At 46.9% G+C, this 21,666-nt stretch overlaps 11 non-coding genes and 1 pseudogene across 11 annotated transcripts; 3 read left to right on the top strand and 9 right to left on the bottom strand.

Annotated features, from left to right (window-relative positions):
- Window positions 1-12,057: 12,057 nt before the first annotated feature.
- On the bottom strand, window positions 12,058-12,221 carry LOC135021372 (U1 spliceosomal RNA). Its single transcript, XR_010218625.1, has one exon. It is a non-coding gene; the product is annotated as a U1 spliceosomal RNA (small nuclear RNA).
- Window positions 12,222-12,892: 671 nt separating this feature from the next.
- Window positions 12,893-13,055, bottom strand: LOC135021578 (U1 spliceosomal RNA). The gene has a single exon (XR_010218807.1). It is a non-coding gene; the product is annotated as a U1 spliceosomal RNA (small nuclear RNA).
- A 152-nt stretch (window positions 13,056-13,207) lies between these two features.
- On the bottom strand, window positions 13,208-13,371 carry LOC135021438 (U1 spliceosomal RNA). Its single transcript, XR_010218689.1, has one exon. It is a non-coding gene; the product is annotated as a U1 spliceosomal RNA (small nuclear RNA).
- A 668-nt stretch (window positions 13,372-14,039) lies between these two features.
- Window positions 14,040-14,203, bottom strand: LOC135021544 (U1 spliceosomal RNA). Its single transcript, XR_010218777.1, has one exon. It is a non-coding gene; the product is annotated as a U1 spliceosomal RNA (small nuclear RNA).
- A 152-nt stretch (window positions 14,204-14,355) lies between these two features.
- LOC135021398 (U1 spliceosomal RNA) lies at window positions 14,356-14,519 on the bottom strand. The gene has a single exon (XR_010218650.1). It is a non-coding gene; the product is annotated as a U1 spliceosomal RNA (small nuclear RNA).
- A 670-nt stretch (window positions 14,520-15,189) lies between these two features.
- On the bottom strand, window positions 15,190-15,352 carry LOC135021575 (U1 spliceosomal RNA). Its single transcript, XR_010218804.1, has one exon. It is a non-coding gene; the product is annotated as a U1 spliceosomal RNA (small nuclear RNA).
- Window positions 15,353-15,504: 152 nt separating this feature from the next.
- Window positions 15,505-15,668, bottom strand: LOC135021384 (U1 spliceosomal RNA). Its single transcript, XR_010218636.1, has one exon. It is a non-coding gene; the product is annotated as a U1 spliceosomal RNA (small nuclear RNA).
- Window positions 15,669-16,370: 702 nt separating this feature from the next.
- LOC135021571 (U1 spliceosomal RNA) lies at window positions 16,371-16,505 on the bottom strand (annotated as a pseudogene).
- Window positions 16,506-16,657: 152 nt separating this feature from the next.
- On the bottom strand, window positions 16,658-16,821 carry LOC135021410 (U1 spliceosomal RNA). Its single transcript, XR_010218662.1, has one exon. It is a non-coding gene; the product is annotated as a U1 spliceosomal RNA (small nuclear RNA).
- Window positions 16,822-19,182: 2,361 nt separating this feature from the next.
- On the top strand, window positions 19,183-19,338 carry LOC135021590 (U1 spliceosomal RNA). The gene has a single exon (XR_010218815.1). It is a non-coding gene; the product is annotated as a U1 spliceosomal RNA (small nuclear RNA).
- Window positions 19,339-20,012: 674 nt separating this feature from the next.
- On the top strand, window positions 20,013-20,176 carry LOC135021498 (U1 spliceosomal RNA). Its single transcript, XR_010218747.1, has one exon. It is a non-coding gene; the product is annotated as a U1 spliceosomal RNA (small nuclear RNA).
- Window positions 20,177-20,328: 152 nt separating this feature from the next.
- On the top strand, window positions 20,329-20,491 carry LOC135021564 (U1 spliceosomal RNA). The gene has a single exon (XR_010218795.1). It is a non-coding gene; the product is annotated as a U1 spliceosomal RNA (small nuclear RNA).
- Window positions 20,492-21,666: the final 1,175 nt, after the last annotated feature.

The following is a 21,666-nucleotide window of genomic DNA, read 5'->3' as shown; positions in this document are numbered from 1 at the left end:
AAGCACTAACAGGAGGCTTTAAAGTTTTCATTCTAGTGTCTTTCGTTTGGGAGAAAAATGCAAAGGTACAATACAGCTTTTCCTTGCCGATATCTCTCTTTTGCAAAGAGATAGGCATTGGTAAATTCAGGGCTATAACGTGTAGATGAAGCACTAATAGGAGGCTTTAAAATTTTCATTCTAGTGTCTTTCGTTTGGGAGAAAAATGCAAAGGTACAATACAGCTTTTCCTTGCCGATATCTCTCTTTTGCAAAGAGATAGGCATTGGAAAATTCAGGGCTATAACGTGTAGATGAAGCACTAACAGGAGGCTTTAAAATTTTTATTCTAGTGTCCTTCGTTTGGGAGAAAACTGCAAAGGTACAATACAGCTTTTCCTTGCCGATATCTCTCTTTTGCAAAGAGATAGGCATTGGTAAATTCAGGGCTATAACGTGTAGATGAAGCACTAATAGGAGGCTTTAAAATTTTCATTCTAGTGTCCTTCGTTTGGGAGAAAAATGCAAAGGTACAATACAGCTTTTCCTTGCCGATATCTCTCTTTTGCAAAGAGATAGGCATTGGAAAATTCAGGGCTATAACGTGTAGATGAAGCACTAACAGGAGGCTTTAAAATTTTCATTCTAGTGTATTTCGTTTGGGAGAAAAATGCAAAGGTACAATACCGCTTTTCCTTGCCGATATCTCTCTTTTGCAAAGAGCTAGGCATTGGAAAATTCAGGTCTATAACGTGTAGATGAAGCACTAATAGGAGGCTTTAAAATGTTCAATCTAGTGTCCTTCGTTTGGGAGAAAAATGCAAAGGTACAAGACAGCTTTTCCTTGCCAATATCTCTCTTTTGCAAAGAGCTAGGCATTGGAAAATTCAGGGCTATAACGTGTAGATGAAGCACTAACAGGAGGCTTTAAAATTTTCATTCTAGTGTCTTTCGTTTGGGAGAAAAATGCAAAAGTACAATGCTGCTTTTCCTTGCCAATATCTCTCTTTTGCAAAGAGATAAGCATTGGAAAATTCAGGGCTATAACGTGTAGATGAAGCACTAACAGGAGGCTTTAAAATTTTCATTCTAGTGTCTTTCGTTTGGGAGAAAAATGCAAAGGTACAATACAGCATTTCCTTGCCGATATCTCTCTTTTGCAAAGAGATAGGCATTGGAAAATTCAGGGCTATAACGTGTAGATGAAGCACTAACAGGAGGCTTTAAAATTTTCATTCTAGTGTCTTTCGTTTGGGAGAAAAATTCAAAGGTACAATACAGCTTTTCCTTGCCGATATCTCTCTTTTGCAAAGAGATAGGCATTGGTAAATTCAGGGCTATAACGTGTAGATGAAGCACTAATAGGAGGCTTTAAAATTTTCATTCTAGTGTCTTTCGTTTGGGAGAAAAATGCAAAGGTACAATACAGCTTTTCCTTGCCGATATCTCTCTTTTGCAAAGAGATAGGCATTGGAAAATTCAGGGCTATAACGTGTAGATGAAGCACTAACAGGAGGCTTTAAAATTTTCATTCTAGTGTCCTTCGTTTGGGAGAAAACTGCAAAGGTACAATACAGCTTTTCCTTGCCGATATCTCTCTTTTGCAAAGAGATAGGCATTGGTAAATTCAGGGCTATAACGTGTAGATGAAGCACTAATAGGAGGCTTTAAAATTTTCATTCTAGTGTCCTTCGTTTGGGAGAAAAATGCAAAGGTACAATACAGCTTTTCCTTGCCGATATCTCTCTTTTGCAAAGAGATAGGCATTGGAAAATTCAGGGCTATAACGTGTAGATGAAGCACTAACAGGAGGCTATAAAATTTTCATTCTAGTGTATTTCGTTTGGGAGAAAAATGCAAAGGTACAATACCGCTTTTCCTTGCCGATATCTCTCTTTTGCAAAGAGCTAGGCATTGGAAAATTCAGGGCTATAACGTGTAGATGAAGCACTAATAGGAGGCTTTAAAATGTTCAATCTAGTGTCCTTCGTTTGGGAGAAAAATGCAAAGGTACAATACAGCTTTTCCTTGCCAATATCTCTCTTTTGCAAAGAGCTAGGCATTGGAAAATTCAGGGCTATAACGTGTAGATGAAGCACTAACAGGAGGCTTTAAAATTTTCATTCTAGTGTCTTTCGTTTGGGAGAAAAATGCAAAAGTACAATGCTGCTTTTCCTTGCCAATATCTCTCTTTTGCAAAGAGATAAGCATTGGAAAATTCAGGGCTATAACGTGTAGATGAAGCACTAACAGGAGGCTTTAAAATTTTCATTCTAGTGTCTTTCGTTTGGGAGAAAAATGCAAAGGTACAATACAGCTTTTCCTTGCCAATATCTCTCTTTTGCAAAGAGCTAGGCATTGGAAAATGCAGGGCTATAACGTGTAGATGAAGCACTAACAGGAGGCTTTACAATTTTCATTCTAGTGTCTTTCGTTTGGGAGAAAAATGCAAAGGTACAATGCTGCTTTTCCTTGCCGATATCTCTCTTTTGCAAAGAGATAGGCATTGGAAAATGCAGGGCTATAACGTGTAGATGAAGCACTAACAGGAGGCTTTAAAATTTTCATTCTAGTGTCTTTCGTTTGGGAGAAAAATGCAAAGGTACAATACAGCTTTTCCTTGCCGATATCTCTCTTTTGCAAAGAGATAGGCATTGGAAAATTCAGGGCTATAACGTGTAGATGAAGCACTAACAGGAGGCTTTAAAATTTTCATTCTAGTGTCTTTCGTTTGGGAGAAAAATGCAAAGGTACAATACAGCTTTTCCTTGCCGATATCTCTCTTTTGCAAAGAGATAGGCATTGGAAAATTCAGGGCTATAACGTGTAGATGAAGCACTAACAGGGGGCTTTAAAATTTTCATTCTAGTGTCCTTCGTTTGGGAGAAAACTGCAAAGGTACAATACAGCTTTTCCTTGCCGATAGCTCTCTTTTGCAAAGAGATAGGCATTGAAAAATTCAGGGCTATAACGTGTAGATGAAGCACTAATAGGAGGCTTTAAAATTTTCATTCTAGTGTCCTTCGTTTGGGAGAAAAATGCAAAGGTACAATACAGCAGGGCCGGCTCGAGGCATGTTCGACTCGAGCGGCCGCGCAGGGCGCCACCCTTAATGGGCGCCGTGCGCTGGCGCCGCCATGTCGGAGCCTGGAGCCGGCCCTGATCTCCCCTGCTGTCCTCCGAGTCCCGGCTGGCACTGTGCGCTATGCGGCGCCGGCGTCTGATGTCAGACACCGGCGCCGCACAGACAGCGGGCGCGCACAGCAGCACTCACCCTCCCTCGGCAGCACAGCAGCACTCACCCTCCCTCGGCCTCGGCACAGCAGGTACTGGGGGCACATGTGGCACTGTGGGGGGCATTTATCTGGCACTGTGGGGGCACTGGGGGGCATTCATTTATCTGGCACTGTGGGGGGGGGGGACATTTATCTGTGCACTGTGAGGGGGCATTACTGTATCTGGCACTGTGGGGGCATGTATGTATCTGGCACTGTGGGGGCATTTCTGTATCTGGCACTGGGGGGGTATATCTGCACTGTGGGGGCACTTATTTATCTGGCACTGGGGGCATTTATTTATCTGGCACTGGGGGCATTTATTTATCTGGCACTGTGGGGGCATTTATTTATCTGGCACTGGGGGGGCATATCGGCACTGTGGGGGTATTTATGTATCTGGCACTGTGGGGGTATATCTGCACTGTGGGGGCACTTATTTATCTGGCACTGGGGGGCATTCATTTATCTGGCACTGGGGGCATTTATTTATCTGGCACTGTGGGGGCACTTATTTATCTGGCACTGGGGGCATTTATTTATCTGGCACTGTGGGGGCATTTATCTGGCACTGTGGGGGCATTTCTGGCACTGTGGGGGCATATCTGCACTGTGGGGGCATTTATGTATCTGCGCTGTGGGGGCATTTATGTATCTGCACTGTGGGGGCATGTATGTATCTGGCACTGTGGGGGCATTTCTGTATCTGGCACTGGGAGGGCATATCGGCACTGTGGGGGTATTTATGTATCTGGCACTGTGGGGGTATATCTGCACTGTGGGGGCACTTATTTATCTGGCACTGGGGGCATTTATTTATCTGGCACTGTGGGGGCATTTATTTATCTGGCACTGTGGGGGGCATTTATTTATCTGGTACTGTGGGGACATATCTGGCACTGGGGGCATTAATGTATCTGGCACTGTGGGGGCATATCTGGCACTGGGGGCATTAATGTATCTGACACTGTGAGGGGCAATAATGCATCTGGCACTGTGTGGGCACTTATGCATCTGGCACTGGGGGCATTTATGCATCTGGCAATGTGTGGGCATTTATGTATCTGGCACTGGGGGCATTTATGTATCTGGCCCTTTGGGGGCATATCTGGCACTGTGGGGGCATTTTTATATATGGCACTGTGGGTGCATATCTGGCACTGTGTGGCCATTTATGTAGCTGGCACTGCTGGGGGGCATGTCACGTGTAGCTGGCACTGCTGGGGGGGGCATGTCACGTGTAGCTGGCACTGCTGGGGAGCATGTCGCGTGTAGCTGGCACTGCTGGGGAGCATGTCGCGTGTAGCTGGCACTGCTGGGGAGCATGTCGCGTGTAGCTGGCACTGCTGGGGAGCATGTCGCGTGTAGCTGGCACTGCTGGGGAGCATGTCGCGTGTAGCTGGCACTGCTGGGGAGCATGTCACGTGTAGCTGGCACTGCTGGGGGGCATGTCACGTGTAGCTGGCACTGCTGGGGAGCATGTCATGTAGTGTTCCCGCTAGGCGTCTGTGGCTAGGCAATGTGTCTCAGTGCTGTGCCTGGCGCAAAGTGTATAGGAGGTTCTACCTGGTGCAGTGTGTATTAGCTGCACTACTGTGTGGTGTAATGCAAATTGCCACTATTATGTGGCCACGTACCTTCCCCACGAAGTAACTCCCCTTAATTTTTGCTGCGCGCCTTCGGCGCGCACTGTCCATGCTTTCGCATATAGGTATGAGAACAACAAGCAGTATGTACATCATTTTGCCCTCCTAACTTAAAAATGTGCCCTCCCTGTGATCAGCACCATGCCCTAAAAAGTGAACACTATCATGTGTAGCTGGCACTGCTGCGGGGCATGTCATGTGTAGCTGGCACTGCTGCGGGGCATGTCATGTGTAGCTGGCACTGGTGCGGGGCATGTCATGTGTAGCTGGCACTGCTGCGGGGCATGTCATGTGTAGCTGGCACTGCTGCGGGGCATGTCATGTGTAGCTGGCACTGCTGCGGGGCATGTCATGTGTAGCTGGCACTGCTGCGCTGCATGTCATGTGTAGCTGGCACTGCACATTATGTGTATCTGGCACTATACTGGAGACATTGTGTGTAAGGAACACTACTGTGGCTATGTGTAAGGCTGCTAATTGTGTGAAAATATGTTTATAGTTTGATGATATGAAGTTACGATGCCACGCCCACTTTTCCAGAGGCCACACCCACTTTTCCAGGAACGCGCGCGCGCCTTCGGCGCGCGCATGGGGGGGGGGGCACTTTTACATTTTCTCGCTCAGGGTGCTAGTAGGCCTGGAGCCGGCCCTGCAATACAGCTTTTCCTTGCCGATATCTCTCTTTTGCAAAGAGATAGGCATTGGAAAATTCAGGGCTATAACGTGTAGATGAAGCACTAACAGGAGGCTTTAAAATTTTCATTCTAGTGTATTTCGTTTGGGAGAAAAATGCAAAGGTACAATACCGCTTTTCCTTGCTGATATCTCTCTTTTGCAAAGAGCTAGGCATTGGAAAATTCAGGGCTATAACGTGTAGATGAAGCACTAATAGGAGGCTTAAAAATTTTCAATCTAGTGTCCTTCGTTTGGGAGAAAAATGCAAAGGTACAATACAGCTTTTCCTTGCCAATATCTCTCTTTTGCAAAGAGCTAGGCATTGGAAAATTCAGGGCTATAACGTGTAGATGAAGGACTAACAGGAGGCTTTAAAATTTTCATTCTAGTGTCTTTCGTTTGGGAGAAAAATGCAAAAGTACAATGCTGCTTTTCCTTGCCGATATCTCTCTTTTGCAAAGAGATAAGCATTGGAAAATTCAGGGCTATAACGTGTAGATGAAGCACTAACAGGAGGCTTTAAAATTTTCATTCTAGTGTCTTTCGTTTGGGAGAAAAATGCAAAGGTACAATACAGCTTTTCCTTGCCAATATCTCTCTTTTGCAAAGAGCTAGGCATTGGAAAATGCAGGGCTATAACGTGTAGATGAAGCACTAACAGGAGGCTTTACAATTTTCATTCTAGTGTCTTTCGTTTGGGAGAAAAATGCAAAGGTACAATGCTGCTTTTCCTTGCCGATATCTCTCTTTTGCAAAGAGATAGGCATTGGAAAATGCAGGGCTATAACGTGTAGATGAAGCACTAACAGGAGGCTTTAAAATTTTCATTCTAGTGTCCTTCGTTTGGGAGAAAAATGCAAAAGTACAATACAGCTTTTCCTTGCCAATATCTCTCTTTTGCAAAGAGCTAGGCATTGGAAAATTCAGGGCTATACCGTGTAGATGAAGCACTAACAGGAGGCTTTTAAATTTTCATTCTAGTGTCCTTCGTTTGGTAGAAAAATGCAAAGGTACAATACAGCTTTTCCTTGCCGATATCTCTCTTTTGCAAAGAGATAGGCATTGGAAAATTCAGGGCTATAACGTGTAGATGAAGCACTAACAGGAGGCTTTAAAATTTTCATTCTAGTGTCTTTCGTTTGGGAGAAAAATGCAAAGGTACAATACAGCTTTTCCTTGCCGATATCTCTCTTTTGCAAAGAGATAGGCATTGGAAAATTCTGGGCTATAACGTGTAGATGAAGCACTAACAGGAGGCTTTAAAATTTTCATTCTAGTGTCCTTCGTTTGGGAGAAAAATGCAAAGGTACAATACAGCTTTTCCTTGCCGATATCTCTCTTTTGCAAAGAAATAGGCATTGGAAAATTCAGGGCTATAACGTGTAGATGAAGCACTAATAGGAGGCTTTAAAATTTTCATTCTAGTGTCCTTCGTTTGGGAGAAAAATGCAAAGGTACAATAAAGCTTTTCCTTGCCGATATCTCTCTTTTGCAAAGAAATAGGCATTGGAAAATTCAGGGCTATAACGTGTAGATGAAGCACTAACAGGAGGCTTTAAAATTTTCATTCTAGTGTCTTTCGTTTGGGAGAAAAATGCAAAGGTACAATACAGCTTTTCCTTGCCGATATCTCTCTTTTGCAAAGAGCTAGGCATTGGAAAATTCAGGGCTATAACGTGTAGATGAAGCACTAACAGTAGGCTTTAAAATTTTCATTCCCAATGGGGATGGCTTCCCGGGAGGTAACCCCTATTGAGTGAAGGGAGTATATAGGATACGACCCAGTGGTACCTGACGACATAGATACTAACAGCTATTTAATAACATTACGCTAGAAAGTGATTATTAGCAACATATATATCTATATAAACAACCCCGCCAGGGTTGTGCCTTCAAAAATAATCACACACGGACACGCTTTTTAAACCTTTTTTTCACATCTCTTTATTCTTCTTATGCACATGTATGTTAGTTCTGTGATTTTAACCTTTATGTTTCACTGCAGTTTGGGATAATAATATTAATATTTATCCAATTTTAATACATACTTAATAAAGGTTATATTTTATGATTCATTCATTCTGTCCAGTGCGTCAACAGTGCAGATTTCTTCTTGTTTTTTCTCCCAAATTCTATAACAATGACAGTAAATGTTGTTTCTTTTCAAACAGAACTTTCGTGACCATGCTACTTGCTTGAAAGATCTGGGAGCACATGGAAAACAGTACAAACCATGCAGTATCACAAGAGCCTTTATTTGATCTTTCATGAAGATAGAGCAGAATTGAGGACACGTCAACAATTTCTGCCGAAGGTGGTTCATCTTTCCACATGGTGCCTTTGGCCACTGACACCTTCGTTGAGTCAAAGTCTCTGGCTGTGGTCAGAACTTTGAAAATTTATGTCACCAGAACGGTTCAGATTAGGAAAACAGAGGCTCTGTTTGTCCTGTATGCTCCCAACAGGATTGGGTGTCCTGCTTCCATGTAGACCATTATGCGCTGGATCTGTGGTAAGATTCAGCATGCTCATTCCATGGCAGGATTGCCGTTACTGAATTAGGTGAAGACCCATTCTACTAGAAAGGTGGGTTCATCCTGGGCAGCTGGTCGGGGAGTCTCGGCATTGCAACTTTGCCGAGCAGCTATTTAGTAAACACTTTTGCTAAGTTTTACAAGTTTGATACCTTGGCTGATGATAACCTCAAGTTGGGTCATTCGACTGCAGAGTCGTACGCACTCTCCCACCCGTTCAAGAGCTTTGGTATAACCCCATGGTTCTTAATGTGACCCCAGCATCCTCTAGGTCGTATGAGAAAATAGGATTTTAATACCTACCGGTAAATCCTTTTCTCTTAGTCCGTAGAGGATGCTGGGCACCCGTCCCAGTCCATACTGTGTCTGCAGTTATTACTTGTGGTTATACACATGTTATGTTATGGTTCTGGTCAGCTTTTTGCTGCAATTGTTCATGCCGTTGGCTTGTGTTCTGTTGAATGCCACGTTCTGCGGCATGCTTAAGGTGTGAGCTGGTAAGATGCTCACCTTAGTTTAACAATAAATCCTTTCCTCGAAATGTCCGTCTCCCTGGGCACAGTTCCTATAACTGGAGTCTGGAGGAGGGGCATAGAGGGAGGAGCCAGTTCACACCCTTTGAAAGTCTTAAAGTGCCCATGTCTCTTGCGGATCCCGTCTATACCCCATGGTTCTTAATGTGACCCCAGCATCCTCTACGGACTAAGAGAAAAGGATGCCCTTGCGCACTATCCTGACTTCTCCTCCCGTCTGCTTACTTTGTGCCTTCCAACGCACAATGCGAACTACAGGTGGTGCTGCAGGGCCCACACCCTTTTACTTGCCTTACAGAACAGCTCTGGAGCTGTTACAGTGCCCAGCTGCTGCAAGAAATCAGCTTGAATGCTTCAGGGGATGGGGCATGGCCAACATGAGCCCCACACCAAAGGAGGGTGGGGGTGTTTAATGCGAACTAGGGGTCATCCAAGCACCGCAAAAGGCCGCCATGCCCTGCATGCCCCTTTTCTCTTTTCATATGCAGATGAGGGTTCCAGCCAACTTTGGCCCACATCTTGGATGACATCACCGTATGCAAATCCGTCTTCTGCAGACCTTCCCCCAGGAATGCTTGTACTAGTTGTTGCATATGGTTTGATATTTGATGGTGCTTCAATATTAGGCAGCCTTCCACCCTCCCATGTTCATCTGAACAGATGTGGTCTCCCTGCAGTTGTTGTCCCCAGACGAGAGTTCCCTTGTGCGTCCTCAGTTGAATCTCCTTAACTTGACGGGGGAGGGGCTGCCCGAGCAGCCACCCTCCCCAGCCCTATCCCAACTCATACTTATTTTGCATATGAGATCTCTTGATCATGAAGATTGTTCTCACAGGGTGAGGTTCATCCATTATATTTTAAAATAGGAAGGTACAAATTACATATTTGAATTGCATCTATGTGCTGGATTCAAATGTCCCCCCCCCCCTTCCTTTCTCAATTGTGCCCGTCAGCAGCTATTCTAAGGTTGCTGCCAATGGGTGTGACACATTAATTTCTTCTGTGGGGTACACTGGACTCCACAAGGATTCACATTGGGGTGTAGAGTAGGATCTTGATCTGAGGCACCAACCGGCTCAAAGCTTTTGACTGTTCCCAAGATGCTCAGCGCATCCTCCTCTATAACCCCGCTTCCATGAACAGGGAGCTCAGTTTGTAGTTGGTGCCTTCAGTAGCAGGCCACTTAACAGGGGCCTGCCTCAGGCAGCCTATTCTTAGCTATTAATTTTGACAAGAAAAGAAGAACTTGTTTTATGAGAATCTACAAGGGCTGCAGCAGGCTAGGTCTAATAGACATCTTTACTGCAGCTTCATCACTCCCAGCGGCGCTGTATACTCCCGTGCCCTGGTTGCTGGGTCACTGCAGCGGAGGCTCCAGTTTCTTCCTAAGGTCAGTCACACACACACCGCCCTTCCGGATCACGAGGCCGCTGATGAAGGGGAGCGTGGCCGTAGGGGGTGGACCGTGTGCGCACTGGCGTGGACACTGATTACTGGGCAGCCGCTCCACTAGCCACCAGGTACAGTTAAGGAGCACAGGTCTGGGAGTTTTACTCCTATATTAACCCAATTTTGTACTGCCCGCAGCGCATTGTGATAGGTAATAGGGCCTGATTCAGGTTGGAATGCAATCACAATAAGCGATCCAACTGCAAAAATTGCTAACAGCATACGCATGTGCCTGCATTTTCTGCGGCACCCCGCAGAGAATGCGATCGCCTCTGCCTGTCAATCGGGGCGGGGGGGGGAGAGGGGGGTCAGCAACACTCCATTTCCAAGTCAGGGATGGAGCGGTGCGGGGGCAAGGCTTCAAAATGGGGTCTGCAACGGAGGAGACACAGGGGGCGTGGTCACAGCGGCTGTATGACATCACATTCAGCCGCTGTGATCACAAAAATGGTGGCGGCTTCCTGCGCGCACATACAGTTTGCACCAGCAGGAGGCTACACCATTTTTTATGATCACGCTGAACTGCAGTGCGACTGCAATTACAGCATGGTCAAGAATGGAGGCGTCATGCTGGGTGGCCATGCCCTGTCACTGTGCAGGAGCCAGCACCGCACACACACTAGTCCCCGGGTGCAGCCCCCAACCCCCGGGACACCCGGAGCAACAAAATGTAGATTCAGGCCACCAGGCCACGCCCCTACCTATGAAACCATGCCTCCTTTTTACCATTGCGCTGCTTATCTGCGCGCACTGCATTACAATCTCCTTCGCCACCTCTCTGGGTGTCACCAGTGATAGTGACACCTCTGCCATGCTTGTAGCAGCTGGTCCTAAGATCTACGCCTCAAGCCCTGAGTGTTTGCCCTTGTGACTTGTTGATCATCATAGCGAAGCAGATGCTTACAGAAAACTGCAGGGGCTTAGATTGAAAATAAAAAAATTGATGGGTATAAGGTAGAGAGGAGCGGGTTCGGTTCTCCGAGAACCGAATTCCCGACGAACTCCATGTGGTTTACACTGGTCCGAGGCAGGCTCGGTTGTTCCCGCCTGACTCGGAAAACCTGAACAAGGGAAAATGTCATCATCCCGCTGTCGGATTCTCTCGAGATTCGGATTCCATATAAAGAGCTGCGCGTTGCCGCCATTTTTACTCGTGCATTGAAGAAAGAGCGGAGAGGACATGGCTATGTTCTCTCAGTGGAAATCTCAATATCAGTGCTCAGTATCAGTGGTTACTTATTGCTGCTCAGTAATACTAGTAGTGTGTCTCTCCTGCTCAGTGTCAGTTCTCAGTAGTATCCTCATCAGTGCTCAGTATCACTGCTCATTGTCTTGTGCTGCATTGTGGTGCTCAGCATACTACAGTACATTACTAATAGTCCAGTGCTGCATCTTGCTGCTCAGTGTCAGTTCTAGTATCCTCATCAGTGCTCACTATCACTGCTCATTACATTGTGGTGTTCTGTATACTACAGTAACATAGTAATATAGTAACATATAGTAACATAGTTTTTGAGGTTGAATAGAGGCAAATTGCCCATCGTGTTCAACCTGTTTTAAGTTGTGATGATTCTACATACTTGCTGAATAATGTTTTATGACTAGTTAGCTACTATAACTCATGTTACCCCCGGATTAACCATGTTGATATTTTAAGTATTATAACCTTGGATAGCTTTTTCATTCAGAAATGTATCCATTCCTTTTTTAAATCCAATTACAGAGTCCGCCATTACCACCTTCCCTGGCAGGGAATTCCACATCCTGATTGCCCTAACAGTGAACATCATAGTATCTCACCTGGCAGGTAAGTAGGAGTTGGGCTAGAGCTGTGGAGGATTGCTGCTCGGGCACCCCCTGTCAAGTGAAGGAGATCCAACTGAGGCAGCACAAGGGAACTCTCGAAAGAAGAACAAGGCTAGAGGAAGATCTGAGACAAAGAAATCTGACTTTTACCAGAGCTGACCAGAGGAAAGCACAAACGCAGTCCCCCACTACCACAAATAATGCAGTCGAGTTTCCCACATTTGGGGAAATCACAGGGGTCAGCATACCCAGAGTGCAATGAATGAACCTCACCCTGGGAGAACAATCTTCATGACCATGGTATCTCCTATGCAAAATAAGTATGATTTGGGATAGGGCTGGGGAGGGCCGCTGCTCAGGCACATCTCTGTCAAGTAAAGGAGATTCAACTGAGGCAACACAAGGGAACTCTCATCTGGGGACAACAACTGCAGGGAGAACACATATTTTCAGATGAACATGGGAGGGCAGAAGGCTGCCTAACACTGAAGCACCCCCAAACAACAAACCAAATGCAACTACTAGTGCAAGCATTCCTGGGGGAAGGCCTGCAGCAGATGGATTTGCATATGGTGATGTCATCCAAGCAGTGGGTCAAAGTTGGCTTCAACCCTCGTCTGCATATGAAAATAAAAAAGGGGTGTGCAGGGCATGGCGGCCTTTTGCGGCGCTTGGATGACCCCTAGTTTGCATTAAACACCTCCACCTTCCTTCGGTGTGGGGCTCATGTTGGCTATGCCCCAGCCCCTGAAGCATTCAAGCTGATTTCTTGCAGCAGCTGGGCACTGTAACAGCTCCAGAGCTGCTCTGTAAAGCAAGTAAAAGGGTGTGGGCCCTGCAGCACTACCTGTAGTTTGCATTGTGCGTTGGAAGGCACAAAGTAAGCAGACGGGAGAAGTCAGGATAGTGCACAAGGGCATAGAAGGGAGCGGCTCAAGAAAAGAGAAGTGGAAACAGACAGCAAACTAGGCTGGAGAGAGACCTGAGACAAAGAGATCTGAATTATACGAGAGCCGACCAGAGGAAACACAAATTATGTAATCAAGTGTCCCACATTTGGGGAAATCGTAGGAGCAGCACACCCAGAGTGCATTGGGTGAGCCTTGCCCTGGGAGAAGCACCTTCCTGATCATAGTATCTCACCTGGCAGGTAAGTAGGAGTTGGGCTAGAGCTGGGGAGGGTCGCTGTTCGGGCACCCCCCTGTCAAGTGAAGGAGATCCAACTGAGGCAGCACAAGGAAACTCTCGAAAAAAGAACAAGGCTAGAGGAAGATCTGAGACAAAGAAATCTGACTTTTACCAGAGCTGACCAGAGGAAAGCACAAACACAGTCCCCCACTACCACAAATAATGCAGTCGAGTTTCCCACATTTGGGGAAATGACAGGGGTCAGCATACCCAGAATGCAATGAATGAACCTCACCCTGGGAGAACAATCTTCATGACAATGGTATCTCCTATGCAAAATAAGTATGATTTGGGATAGGGCTGGGGAGGGCCGCTGCTCAGGCACATCTCTGTCAAGTAAAGGAGATTCAACTGAGGCAGCACAAGGGAACTCTCATCTGGGGACAACAACTGCAGGGAGAACACATATTTTCAGATGAACATGGGAGAGCAGAAGGCTGCCTAATACTGAAGCACCCCCAAACAACAAACCAAATGCAACAACTAGTACAAGCATTCCTGGGAAAAGGTCTGCAGAAGACGGATTTGCATACGGTGATGTCATCCAAGCAGTGGGCCACAGTTGGCTGGAACCCTCATCTGCATATGAAAAGAGAAAAGGGGTATGCAGGGCATGGCGGCCTTTTGCGGCGCTTGGATGACCCTTAGTTCGCATTAAACACCTCCACCTTCCTTCGGTGTGGGGCTCATGTTGGCTATGCCCCAGCCCCTGAAGCATTCAAGCTGATTTCTTGCAGCAGCTGGGCACTGTAACAGCTCCAGAGCTGCTCTGTAAGGCAAGTAAAAGGGTGTTGGCCCTGCAGCACTACCTGTAATTTGCATTGTGCGTTGGAAGGCACAAAGTAAGCAGACAGGAGAAGTCAGGAGAGTGCACAAGGGCAAGGGCAGGGGCTCAAGAAAAGAGAAGTGGAAACAGACAGCAAACTAGGCTGGAGAGAGACCTGAGACAAAGAGATCTGAATTATACGAGTAGCCGACCAGAGGAAACACAAATTATGTAGTCAAGTGTCCCACATTTGGGGAAATCGTAGGAGCAGCACACCCAGAGTGCAATGGGTGAGCCTTGCCCTGGGAGAAGCACCTTCCTGATCATAGTATCTCACCTGGCAGGTAAGTAGGAGTTGGGCTAGAGCTGGGGAGGGTCGCTGCTCGGGCACCCCCCTGTCAAGTGAAGGAAATCCAACTGAGGCAGCACAAGGAAACTCTCAAAAAAAGAACAAGGCTAGAGGAAGATCTGAGACAAAGAAATCTGACTTTTACCAGAGCTGACCAGAGGAAAGCACAAAAACAGTCCCCCACTACCACAAATAATGCAGTCGAGTTTCCCACATTTGGGGAAATCACAGGGGTCAGCATACCCAGAATGCAATGAATGAACCTCACCCTGGAAGAACAATCTTCATGACCATGGTATCTCCTATGCAAAATAAGTATGATTTGGGATAGGGCTGGGGAGGGCCGCTGCTCAGGCACATCTCTGTCAAGTAAAGGAGATTCAACTGAGGCAGCACAAGAGAACTCTCATCTGGGGACAACAACTGCAGGGAGAACACATATTTTCAGATGAACATGGGAGAGCAGAAGGCTGCCTAATACTGAAGCACCCCAAACAACAAACCAAATGCAACAACTAGTACAAGCATTCCTGGGGGAAGGTCTGCAGAAGACGTATTTGCATACGGTGATGTCATCCAAGCAGTGGGCCAAAGTTGGCTGGAACCCTCATCTGCATATGAAAAGAGAAAAGGGGTATGCAGGGCATGGCGGCCTTTTGCGGCGCTTGGATGACCCTTAGTTCGCATTATACACCTCCACCCTCCGTCGGTGTGGGGCTCATGTTGGCTATGCCCCAGCCCCTGAAGCATTCAAGCTGATTTCTTGCAGCAGCTGGGCACTGTAACAGCTCCAGAGCTGCTCTGAAAGGCAAGTAAAAGGGTGTGGGCCCTGCAGCACTACCTGTAGTTTGCATTGTGCGTTGGAAGGCACAAAGTAAGCAGACAGGAGAAGTCAGGAGAGTGCACAAGGGCATAGAAGGCAGCGGCTCAAGAAAAGAGAAGTGGAAACAGACAGCAAACTAGGCTGGAGAGAGACCTGAGACAAAGAGATCTGAATTATACGAGAGCCGACCAGGGGAAACGCAAATTATGCAGTCAAGTTTCCCACATTTGGGGAAATCGCAGGAGCAGCACACCCAGAGTGCAATGGGTGAGCCTTGCCCTGGGAGAAGCACCTTCATGATCATAGTATCTCACCTGGCAGTTATGTAGGAGTTGGGCTAGAGCTGGGGAGGGTCGCTGCTCGGGTACCCCCCTGTCAAGTGAAGGAGATCAAACTGAGGCAGCACAATGGAACTCTCGAAAGAAGAACAAGGCTAGAGGAAGATCTGAGACAAAGAAATCTGACTTTTACCAGAGCTGACCAGAGGAAAACACAAACACAGTCCCCCACTACCACAAATAATGCAGTTGAGTTTCCCACATTTGGGGAAATCACAGGGGTCAGCATACACAGAATGCAATGAATGAACCTCACCCTGGGAGAACAATCTTTATGACCATGGTATCTCCTATGCAAAATAAGTATGATTTGGGATAGGGCTGGGGAGGGCCGTTGCTCAGGCACATCTCTGTCAAGTAAAGGAGATTCAACTGAGGCAGCACAAGGGAACTCTCATCTGGGGACAACAACTGCCGGGAGAACACATATTTTCAGATGAACATGGGAGGGCAGAAGGCTGCCTAATACTGAAGCACCCCCAAACAACAAACCAAATGCAACAACTAGTACAAGCATTCCTGGGGGAAGGTCTGCAGAAGACGGATTTGCATACAGTGATGTCATCCAAGCAGTGGGCCAAAGTTGGCTGGAACCCTCATCTGCATATGAAAAGAGAAAAGGGGTATGCAGGGCATGGCGGCCTTTTGCGGCGCTTGGATGACCCTTAGTTCGCATTAAACACCTCCACCCTCCGTCGGTGTGGGGCTCATGTTGGCTATGCCCCAGCCCCTGAAGCATTCAAGCTGATTTCTTGCAGCAGCTGGGCACTGTAACAGCTCCAGAGCTGCTCTGTAAGGCAAGTAAAAGGGTGTGGGCCCTGCAGCACTACCTGTAGTTTGCATTGTGCATCGGAAGGCACAAAGTAAGCAGACAGGAGGAGAAGTCAGGATAGTGCACAAGGGTATAGAAGGGAGGGGCTCAAGAAAAAAGAAGTGGAAACAGACAGCAAACTAGGCTGGAGAGAGACCTGAGACAAAGAGATCTGAATTATATGAGAGCCGACTAGGGGAAACACAAATTATGCAATCAAGTTTCCCATATTTGGGGAAATCGCAGGGGCAGCACACCCAGAGTGCAATGGGTGAGCCTTGCCCTGGGAGAAGCAACTTCATGATCATAGTATCTCACCTGGCAGGTAAGTAGGAGTTGGGCTAGAGCTGGGGAGGGTCGCTGCTCGGGCACCCCCCTGTCAAGTGAAGGAGATCCAACTGAGGCAGCACAAGGGAACTCTTGAAAGAAGAACAAGGCTAGAGGAAGATCTGAGACAAAGAAATCTGACTTTTACCAGAGCTGACCAGAGGAAAGCACAAACACAGTCCCCCACTACCACAAATAATGCAGTTGAGTTTCCCACATTTGGGGAAATCACAGAGGTCAGCATACCCAGAACGCAATGAATGAACCTAACCCTGGGAGAACAATCTTCATGACCATGGTATCTCCTATGCAAAATAAGTATGATTTGGGATAGGGCTGGGGAGGGCCGCTGCTCAGGCACATCTCTGTCAAGTAAAGGAGATTCAACTGAGGCAGCACAAGGGAACTCTCATCTGGGGACAACAACTGCAGGGAGAACACATATTTTCAGATGAACATGGGAGGGCAGAAGGCTGCCTAATACTGAAGCACCCCCAAACAACAAACCAAATGCAACAACTAGTGCAAGCATTCCTGGGGGAAGGCCTGCCGCAGATGGATTTGCATATGGTGATGTCATCCAAGCAGTGGGTCAAAGTTGGCTTCAACCCTCGTCTGCATATGAAAAGAGAAAAGGGGCATGCAGGGCATGGCGGCCTTTTGCGGCGCTTGGCTGACCCCTAGTTTGCATTAAACACCTCCACCCTCCGTCGGTGTGGGGCTCATGTTGGCTATGCCCCAGCCCCTGAAGCATTCAAGCTGATTTCTTGCTGCAGCTGGGCACTGTAACAGCTCCAGAGCTGCTCTGTAAGGCAAGTAAAAGGGTGTGGGCCCTGCAGCACTACCTGTAGTTTGCATTGTGCGTTGGAAGGCACAAAGTAAGCAGACAGGAGAAGTCTGGAGAGTGCACAAGGGCATAGAAGGCAGCGGCTCAAGAAAAGAGAAGTGGAAACAGACAGCAAACTAGGCTGGAGAGAGACCTGAGACAAAGAGATCTGAATTATACGAGAGCCGACCAGGGGAAACACAAATTATGCAGTCAAGTTTCCCACAGGAGTATATAGGATACGACCCAGTGGTACCTGACGACATAGATACTAACAGCTATTTAATAACATTACGCTAGAAAGTGATTATTAGCAACATATATATCTATATAAACAACCCCGCCAGGGTTGTGCCTTCAAAAATAATCACACACGGACACGCTTTTTAAACCTTTTTTTCACATCTCTTTATTCTTCTTATGCACATGTATGTTAGTTCTGTGATTTTAACCTTTATGTTTCACTGCAGTTTGGGATAATAATATTAATATTTATCCAATTTTAATACATACTTAATAAAGGTTATATTTTATGATTCATTCATTCTGTCCAGTGCGTCAACAGTGCAGATTTCTTCTTGTTTTTTCTCCCAAATTCTATAACAATGACAGTAAATGTTGTTTCTTTTCAAACAGAACTTTCTTGACCATGCTTCTTGCTTGAAAGATCTGGGAGCACATGGAAAACAGTACAAACCATGCAGTATCACAAGAGCCTTTATTTGATATTTCATGAAGATAGAGCAGAATTGAGGACACGTCAACTATTTCTGCCGAAGGTGGTTCATCTTTCCACATGGTGCCTTTGGCCACTGACACCTTCGTTGAGTCAAAGTCTCTGGCTGTGGTCAGAACTTTGAAAATTTATGTCACCAGAACGGTTCAGATTAGGAAAACAGAGGCTCTGTTTGTCCTGTATGCTCCCAACAGGATTGGGTGTCCTGCTTCCATGTAGACAATTATGCGCTGGATCTGTGGTAAGATTCAGCATGCTCATTCCACGGCAGGATTGCCGTTACTGAATTAGGTGAAGACCCATTCTACTAGAAAGGTGGGTTCATCCTGGGCAGCTGGTCGGGGAGTCTCGGCATTGCAACTTTGCCGAGCAGCTATTTAGTAAACACTTTTGCTAAGTTTTACAAGTTTTAGAGTAAAGGAGATTCAACTGAGGCAGCACAAGGGAACTCTCATCTGGGGACAACAACTGCAGTGAGAACACATATTTTCAGATGAACATGGGAGGGCAGAAGGCTGCCTAATACTGAAGCACCCCCAAACAACAAACCAAATGCAACAACTAGTACAAGCATTCCTGGGGGAAGGTCTGCAGAAGACGGATATGCATATAGTGATGTCATCCAAGCAGTGGGCCAAAGTTGGCTGGAACCCTCATCTGCATATGAAAAGAGAAAAGGGGTATGCAGGGCATGGCGGCCTTTTGCGGCGCTTGGATGACCCTTAGTTCGCATTAAACACCCCCACCCTCCTTCGGTGTGGGGCTCATGTTGGCCATGCCCCAGCCCCTGAAGCATTCAAGCTGATTTCTTGCAGCAGCTTGGCACTGTAACAGCTCCAGAGCTGCTCTGTAAGGCAAGTAAAAGGGTGTGGGCCCTGCAGCACTACCTGTAGTTTGCATTGTGCATTGGAAGGCACAAAGTAAGCAGACAGGAGGAGAAGTCAGGATAGTCCACAAGGGTATAGAAGGGAGGGGCTCAAGAAAAAAGAAGTGGAAACAGACAGCAAACTAGGCTGGAGAGAGACCTGAGACAAAGAGATCTGAATTATATGAGAGCCGACCAGGGGAAACATAAATTATGCAGTCAAGTTTCCCACATTTGGGGAAATCGCAGGGGCAGCACACCCAGGTGAGATACTATAATCAGGAAGGTGCTTCTCCCAGGGCAAGGCTCACCCATTGCACACTGGGTGTGCTGCTCCTACGATTTCCCCAAATGTGGGACACTTGACTGCATAATTTGTGTTTCCTCTGGTCGGCTCTCGTATAATTCAGATCTCTTTGTCTCAGGTCTCTCTCCAGCCTAGTTTGCTCTCTGTTTCCACTTCTTTTTTCTTGAGCCCCTCCCTTCTATACCCTTGTGCACTATCCTGACTTCTCCTCCCGTCTGCTTACTTTGTGCCTTCCAATGCACAATGCAAACTACAGGTAGTGCTGCAGGGCCCACACCCTTTTACTTGCCTTACAGAGCAGCTCTGGAGCTGTTACAGTGCCCAGCTGCTGCAAGAAATCAGCTTGAATGCTTCATGGGATGGGGCATGGCCAACATGAGCCCCACACCAAAGGAGGGTGGGGGTGTTTAATGCGATCTAGGGGTCATCCAAGCACCGCAAAAGGCTGCCATGCCCTGCACGCCCCTTTTCTCTTTTCATATGCAGATGAGGGTTGAAGCCAACTTTGACCCACTGCTTGGATAACATCACCATATGCAAATCCATCTGCTGCAGGCCTTCCCCCAGGAATGCTTGCACTAGTTGTTGCATTTGGTTTGTTGTTTGGGGGTGCTTCAGTATTAGGCAGCCTTCTGCCCTCCCATGTTCATCTGAAAATATGTGTTCTCCCTGCAGTTGTTGTCCCCATATGAGAGTTCCCTTGTGCTGCCTCAGTTGAATCTCCTTTACTTGACAGAGATGTGCCTGAGCAGCGGCCCTCCCCAGCCCTATCCCAAATCATACTTATTTTGCATAGGAGACACCATGGTCATGAAAATTGTTCACCCAGGGTGAGGTTCATTCATTGCATTCTGGGTATGCTGACCCCTGTGATTTACCCAAATGTGCGAAACTCGCCTGCATTATTTGTGGTAGTTGGGGACTGTGTTTGTGTTTTCCGCTGGTCAGCTCTGGTAAAAGTCAGATTTCTTTGTCTCAGATCTTCCTCTAGCCTTGTTCTTCTTTCGAGAGTTCCATTGTGCTGCCTCAGTTGGATCTCCTTCACTTGACAGGGGGGTGCCCGAGCAGCGACCCTCCCCAGCTCTAGCCCAACTCCTACTTACCTGCCAGGTGAGATACTATGATCTTGAAGGTGCTTCTCCCAGGGCAAGGCTCAACCATTGCACTCTGGGTGTGCTGCCCCTGCGATTTCCCCAAATATGGGAAACTTGACTGCATAATTTGTGTTTCCCCTGGTCGGCTCTCGTATAATTCAGATCTCTTTGTCTCAGGTCTCTCTCCAGCCTAGTTTGCTGTCTGTTTCCACTTCTCTTTTCTTGAGCCGCTCCCTTCTATGCCCTTGCGCACTATCCTGACTTCTCCCGTCTGCTTACTTTGTGCCTTCCAACGCACAATGCGAACTACAGGTAGTGCTGCAGGGCCCACACCCTTTTATTTGCCTTACAGAGCAGCTCTGGAGCTGTTACAGTGCCCAGCTGCTGCAAGAAATCAGCTTGAATGCTTCAGGGGCTGGGGCATAGCCAACATGAGCCCCACACCGAAGGAGGGTGGAGGTGTTTAATGCGAACTAGGGGTCATCCAAGCGCCGCAAAAGGCTGCCATGCCCTGCATAACCCTTTTCTCTTTTCATATGCAGATGAGGGTTCCAGCCAACTTTGGCCCACTGCTTGGATGACATCACCGTATGCAAATTCGTCTCCTGCAGACCTTCCCCCAGGAATGCTTGTACTAGTTATTGCATATGGTTTGATATTTGATGGTGCTTCAGTATTAGGCAGCCTTCCGCCCTCCCATGTTCATCTGAAAAAATGTGGTCTCCCTGCAGTTGTTGTCCCCAGACGAGAGTTCCCTTGTGCTTCCTCAGTTGAATCTCCTTAACTTGACGGGGGAGGGGCTTGCCCGAGCAGCCACCCTCCCCAGCCCTATCCCAACTCATACTTATTTTGCATATGAGATCTCTATATCATGAAGATTGTTATCACAGGGTGAAGTTCATCCATTATATTTTAAAATAGGAAGGTTCAAATTACATATTTGAATTGCATCTATGTGCTGGATTCAAATGTCCCCCCCCCTTCCTTTCTCAATTGTGCCCGTCAGCAGCTATTCTAAGGTTGCTGCCAATGGGTGTGACACATTAATTTCTTCTGTGGGGTACACTGGACTCCACAAGGATTCACATTGGGGTGTAGAGTAGGATCTTGATCTGAGGCACCAACCGGCTCAAAGCTTTTGACTGTTCCCAAGATGCTCAGCGCATTCTCCTCTATAACCCCGCTTCCATGAACAGGGAGCTCAGTTTGTAGTTGGTGCCTTCAGTAGCAGGCCACTTAACAGGGGCCTGCCTCAGGCAGCCTATTCTTAGCTATTAATTTTGACAAGAAAATAAGAACTTTTTTTATGAGAATCTACAAGGGCTGCAGCAGGCTAGGT

This window comes from Pseudophryne corroboree, unplaced genomic scaffold (assembly GCF_028390025.1).
Source record: "Pseudophryne corroboree isolate aPseCor3 unplaced genomic scaffold, aPseCor3.hap2 scaffold_370, whole genome shotgun sequence".
In the NCBI taxonomy this organism is placed as follows: Eukaryota; Metazoa; Chordata; class Amphibia; order Anura; family Myobatrachidae; genus Pseudophryne; species Pseudophryne corroboree.
Note: the sequence above shows the minus strand (reverse complement) of the source record. Positions and strands in the feature narration are given on the sequence as shown.